The following is a 6580-nucleotide window of genomic DNA, read 5'->3' as shown; positions in this document are numbered from 1 at the left end:
AGAGATGCCTGGGCCAGAGGTTCTATCTTTGGGAGCCAATAGCACAGAAATGGTACTCGTGTGCATGTAAACGTCAGATGGAGTCAGATGACGTGAGGCTAATTCTTCCTACTAGCTTGTACCATCCTTAGCAAATTATTTAATGGCTGTGTTACTCATTCAGTTTCTTCATTGCAACGGTAATGGTCCCTAGCTCATAAGGTTGTGGTGCTGTGAGTTTGAAATGAGAGAAAGTATGTCAACTGCTCGGTGGAGTTCTTACATAGCAAAGTCTCAGTAATTGTTGGATGTGATGATGTGATGGTGATGTTCTCACCTCACAGCCTGCTTGCCCCAGGCATCCGGTGAACATTGCTCAATGCCCCAAGCCCCTGAAGAGTCCCACCCCAATCATCTCTTCTAGATAGCATTCCACCGCCCAGTTTATTCCTTGTTTTCTACCTATCCCGTGTTCCATTTTCTTAAGCCTCTGTTTCTTGCTATTCATGTGATAGATAAAATTGAATCCATTAGTGTTGGTATTTAAGGAGCTGTTTAGACATGATCAATGCTTACATTTTCACAAATGTTTTTGAGGCCACAATCTAAAGGAGGAAATCATGAAGGAAACATTTGGCACCCAGGGGAAGCAGTGGGAACACAGTGCTGATACAGGAAGCCCTGTATTCTCTGCCAGATGAAAGTACTCTCTTCAGTCTTGCCCTAAGAATAAGCTCACGATGAATGCCCTGTAGACAGCAAAAGTATTTGCTCCAATTCAACCCTTACCCAGACCTCCCTTTGTTTCTCTTAGCCTTAGTAGATTGAGCTCTGTTATTTTCTTGTTGAGCCATTGAGCAAGGAGAAGGTAGCACAGAGCGATGGAGAAAGGGCACTGAGTCCACCTTCTGAGGGATTTTTCAGAATAAAGGTGCAGAGTCTTCTGTTCTGGGATCTGGAGGACCTACCTGGTCACTGTCTCCCAGGGCTGGTCCGGACTCAGGGTTCAGTCATGGGTGTGTGAGGAGAATTCTCTGTCTCTGTAACCGCTGCATCACCCCACAGAGAAGGGCAGCAGGAGCACTTGGTGATAGAAACATCGCCTGTGTTTTCCTTGCTCCCTCCTTAGCACCCAGCCTCTGTTCTCTGAGCCAAGCAGAGATCTGCACTCAGCGCCCATACTCCCTAACACTCTCTCCAGGCAAATGGGCAAGAAGGTGGGTCCAGCCAGGGGACCAGTGGAGACTCCCCTGCAAGCTCCAGCCTTCCGCTATGCATAGCATCACTGTTCAGTTCCCAGAGATGAGGGAGTTCCCTCCTCTGAGAGTAGGATGCAAGGGTGTTTGTCCCCTAGTGGGGAGAGTATTTGTGTTGAAGATTTTCACTGTGAGTGTCCCCTTGCCCCCCGTAGATTCCTAAGAGGCAGGCATGGCACTTGTGAGCACTAATCCTTTTACATTATAGGACTTTTATTTTGAGCTTTATATTGGCCCTCAGCATATCTAGAAACCTGTAATTGTGTGAAAAGTTGATGAATGTATTTTTCTCCTAGAGACTTTGGCTGTAGTTTTTACCAGATTCTTTTGTGTGTGTGTGTGACCAAGAAGTTATTAATGAAAATAATGACACTGCCCTTTCGATATATCCCTTTATTATCTTTACATGCTCTCTTTTCATTTTGTGATAACTTTCTCTCACTTTCTAACCATTAAAACAATAAAAAGCATTAACAAATATTTGTCCAGAAATGTCAAGTATCCAAAGCTCTCAATGAGAGCTCCTTTATTTTTATTTATTTATTTATTTTTGACAGAAAGAGACAGAGCATGAGTGGAGGAGGGGGAGGGTCAGGGAGAGAGGGAGACACAGAATGCGAAGCAGGCTCCAGGATCTGAGCCGTCAGCACAGAGCCCCATGTGGGGCTCGAACTCACAGACCCTGAGATCATGACCTGAGCCGAAGTCGGACGCTCAACAGACTGAGCCACCCAGGTGCCCCAATGAGAGCTCCTTTAAAAGCTTTCAGAGAGACCCTGTGAGGTTAAGTGCTCTGACCACTGCCTTTTACAGAGGAGGAAACTGAGGCTCAGAGAGGCAGGAAAATGATCGAAGGTGGATCTAAGATTCCACTGAGGTCTTTCTCACTCTGGGAGTGATTCTCCTCTCTATGCAGAGCTGACATTGTGCAGCACCGTGCCCCCCAGACTGCCAAGAAATTGTGTGCATGTTGAAAAAAGTTCCACTAAAGCAACGGATACTAAGTTTTTGGTGGGAAAGAGTGATTTGCTTCCTCGGTAGACAATTTTCCTTTGACACATCTTATAGGGGTACGCATGGGGGTTGGGGTGAGCAGCGTTCTGGAAGGCTGCTTTTTCAGAAGGAATCAAAGGGCTAGGGTGGAACAAAATTCTTACAAAGGCAAGTATCCCCTTTTCACGAGTTCTCAGGAATGTCTCCTACCATAGCCAGTGTCTTCATTTTCATCCGTAAAGGGGTCTCCACTGAAAGGAGCTTTGCAACAAAGTTCAAACGGCCGCCCACTCACATTTTTCTAGCCCACGGGCTGTTTCCCTAGCAAACAACATCGTCCTGTGTCACTGCAGGGCTATCTCCTGTGGCTGTAACAATACCCTGAAGACATAGCTTAGACAGTTCAGGAGTTCACATTTTTATTAAGTTCCTCATTTGCCACCTGTGTTCTTTTTGGACCAGCTTCAGATTCCCGGGCCGCCGAGAACAGGCTGACAGGAACCGGGTTGTGCGGATTTAAAGCCGATGTTCCATGTTGTCCTTGTTCTCCTGAATCTGCATCTGTAATCACAAGGAATCCTACCATGTCACGCATGAGCCCTCTCGGGCGCCTGGGTGCGCAGTGTCTTCCTGTCCCGGACAGACTCAGGGTCCCCAGGACCTCCACCTCCCGTGCCCCCGTGCTGCCCCCAGGCTCGCTTCCTTCTTTCCCGCCCCTGGACCTTGAGCCTGATGTACCAATGCTCGGAGTGGGGCTCGTTATGTAACTTTCCCGGTCCCTGAGCTGGGTGACTCAGCTTGAGGTGGTGCCCCGCTCCTTCCCAGCCTGGGGCAGCACGCTAACCAGCGCCAGGTCAGCGGCAAACTGGAATGGAAAACAAGGCCTGCTAATGAGGTCCAGCTGAGCGCCTTCACTCCCGGTGGTGTCTGGCGAGCCCAGGAAACCCACGGGAACCGTTGGAGGACTGTTGGCAATGAACCCATGGGTGGAATTCTCCATCTCCCTGCTCACTTCCTGTTCTCTCCTCCCCTTGTCTCTTTGGCCACAGATCACAGAAGTTTCACATTTGGTTCCTCTTTGCCCCCAGGCTGCCACTTCCTGGGTCCCTGTTACAAATGGAATGTTTGTGGTCTTCCAAAATTCATATGGAGAAGCCCTGACCCTCCAGGGTGGTAGTGTTAGGGGGTGGGGCCTTTGGGAGGTAGATTGAGATAAAGTTATTAAGGTAGAGCCTCCATGATGGGATTAGTGCTCTTAAAAGTTAGAGCCCAGGGGCGCCTGGGTGGCGCAGTTGGTTAAGCGCCGACTTCAGCCAGGTCACGATCTCGCGGTCCGGGAGTTCGAGCCCCGCATCGGGCTCTGGGCTGATGGCTCAGAGCCTGGAGCCTGTTTCTGATTCTGTGTCTCCCTCTCTCTCTGCCCCTCCCCCGTTCATGCTCTGTCTCTCTCTGTCCCAAAAATAAATATAAATGTTGAAAAAACAAAATTAAAAAAAAAAAAAAAGTTAGAGCCCAATGGCCTACCCCCGCCCCCCTTCTTATGAGGATCCAGCAAGAAGGTGGCTACCTGGAAGCCAGGAAGTGTGGGTCCTCACCAGAACCCCACTATCCTGGCCCCCTGATCTCCAACTTCTATCCTCCAAAACTGTGAGGAAATAAATTTGTTTAAATCTGCAGTATATTGGGGCGCCTGGGTGGCTCAGTCAGTTAAGTGTCTGACTTCGGCTCAGGTCACGATCTCACGGTCCATGAGTTCGAGGCCCGCGTCGGGCTCTGTGCTGACGGCTCGGAGCCTGGAGCCTGCTTCGGATTGTGTGTCTCCCTCTCTCTCTCTGACCCTCCCCCATTCATGCTCTGTCTCTCTCTGTCTCCAAAATAAATAAACATTAAAAAAAAAAAAAAAAACCTTTTAAGTCTGCAGTATATTGTTAAAGCAGCCCAAGCTAAGGCAGTCTCAACTGACCTGAGCCTTCACCTCCGGGTCCTAGCGGGGCTCAGGAAGGAGGCGATATTGGTGTGTGAGCATGCACTTTTGGGACCCAAACTCTCTCTCCTCCACCCCAGGTCCCCAGCATAGAGTAGGAAATCAGCTGCAAACACTGGTTGTAGAGAGGACAGGGCTTGTTTGGCACTGGATTTGGTCTTGTGTCTGGCTCTGCCTCATTTCTCTCTCCTGCAGGCATGTCTTTGAGTTTTCTTTCCTTTGCAGGACAAAGATGGGTGCTAGCATCCTGCTAACCGTTGGACGAGGAGCCAGAGACCTCAGATTCTAGTACAGGGTTTGCCACTAACCAGGTGTTCAGGGGAGGGCAGCAAACTTTCTCTCTCTCTCTGCTTCAGGGACTCATCTAAATGACACCTGCCTTATGATTGGTATGCATTAATAAAGATTGTGTGCCAGATCTGTCCAGTGTTGGGATATGGTGCTAAACAAGACAGCCATGGTCCCTGCCTTCGTGGCGCCTCCCTCCATTCCAGGTAAGGACATGATTAGCAAGGAAACAGGGAAAGACGATAATTACCGAATGTGACAAGTGCTCTGAGGGAGACAAACAGCATGATGAAATATGAGAGGAACCTGGAGGGGGTGAAATTTAGTTAAAAACCTCCACCTACAAGCTGAGAAGAAGCCAGAGCTGTCAACGCGGCAGAAGCCTTCCAAGCAGAGTTATGGGCTAACGAAAAGTAAAAAAGCTTTACAAAAGATATAATGCTACACAGATAGCCAGTTTAATACGAGTTACACCACCTTCATTATCTGTGGCTTTACCCCACGTTCCTGGACCAGGGTCTAGAATTCACACGATTGGCTGGTGCCTGGAAAGCAGTGCTATAGGACAAGCTAAGTCCCACAGGAGGCCAGCGAGAGGGCTCCTGGGGGGAGGGTGCGGTAGAAAGACAAGTGTTGGGGAGCCTGGGTGGCTCAGTCAGTTAAGTATCTGACTCTTTATGTTGACTCAGGTCATGACCTCATGGTTGTGAGATGGAACCTCACATTAGGCTCCCTGCTGAGTGTGGAGCCTGCTTAAGATTCTCTCTCCCTCTACCCCTCTCCCCAACTTCTTCTCCCCGCCCTGTCCCCTCTTTCTCAAAATAAATAAATAAAGGCACCTGGGTGGCTCAGTCAGTGAAGCTTCCGACTCTTGATTTCAGCTAGGTCATGATCTCATGGTTCATGGGTTCAAGTCCCACGTCAGGCTTCGTGCTGACAGTGCAGAGCCTGCTTGGGATTCTCTGTCTCCCTCTCTCTCTGCCCCTTCCCTACTCACTCTCTCTTTCAAAATAAATAAATAAACATTTTAAATAAGTAAGTAAACATTAAAAAAAAGATAAATGTCTGAGAGGTCTGCTCTCTTTGAGGACATGATCCATCCAATCTATACAGAGGCCCTTCTCCTCCTACAGCCTCCTGTCCCCAAATGCTTCAGCTCTTTGTCACCCTTCTTCTAGCATGCAGCTGGCATTTATGGAGCACCTGCTAAGAGACAGGGATCCTCCCCTCCTCCAAGCAGGAACTCAGGAAGTAACACCCCCTCCTACATGCCTTAGGCCTAAGGAGGTCACTTCTCCCAGCTGTTCATGTTTGGGTCCATGTTGGCTACAGTCCATTTTGCTTATTATTGTGCTCTTTGGCTAGATTCCTTTTGGGAGCCAGCGGGGCTCCAAGCATGCTGTGTTTGTAAATTGATGCCATTAACCACCCAGAGGGGCCATTGAGGGGCTGGAAGTTTTCAGCATAGGTGTGTGGAATGGTCATGCAGCACATCTCCCTCCCGCAATCCCAGTATCCAAGTCTGCTGACCAACTGAGACTCAGCACAGTGGGCACAGCGGGGCCTACTGCTTTAGATTCTCCCTGGGCACGTTTCCTGAGAGCCAAGAACACTGGACAGGGAGCCACAACATCGGGGTTTCCACCTCCTAGGCATGGGGCCTGATCTGTAGCTTTATCTGTTAGTTATGCCCTCTATGTTCCAACACTCTGTAGCTGCATGACTTTAGAAGGACGGTGGTTTTCAAACTTCGGCAGGCTTCAGAATTCTCTAAGAGCTAGTGAAAGTGCAGATTCTTGCACTTGCTGAATCAGTAGCTCCTTGAGTAGAGATGCAGGAATTTGCATTATCAATAGGCATTGAAAAGAGTTTCTGATTGCAAGTAAACTACAGTTTGAAAAACATGGCTGTTTAAAGTGGCTACCACCAGAGAGCAATTCAGTGAATTCCTCCCTTACAAGACTAATGGTTCCTCAGCCAGCCTTGAAGCCGGCTGTCAGGTGGGGCTCCTGGAGACAGCATTTATAATGAGAATGCCTCCTCAGAGGTGGCCCCAACACTTCACACAGGGCCCAGAGCC

General features: G+C 49.0%; 1 long non-coding RNA gene across 1 annotated transcript; it reads right to left on the bottom strand.

Moving 5' to 3' along the window:
- Positions 1 to 2633: 2633 nt before the first annotated feature.
- Positions 2634 to 3231, bottom strand: LOC123586468. Its single transcript, XR_006706812.1, has 2 exons — positions 2967 to 3231; positions 2634 to 2789 (listed from the first exon to the last, which is right to left on the bottom strand). It is a non-coding gene; the product is annotated as an uncharacterized LOC123586468 (long non-coding RNA).
- Positions 3232 to 6580: the final 3349 nt, after the last annotated feature.

Source organism: Leopardus geoffroyi, chromosome C3, assembly GCF_018350155.1.
Source record: "Leopardus geoffroyi isolate Oge1 chromosome C3, O.geoffroyi_Oge1_pat1.0, whole genome shotgun sequence".
Taxonomy (NCBI): Eukaryota; Metazoa; Chordata; class Mammalia; order Carnivora; family Felidae; genus Leopardus; species Leopardus geoffroyi.
Note: the sequence above shows the minus strand (reverse complement) of the source record. Positions and strands in the feature narration are given on the sequence as shown.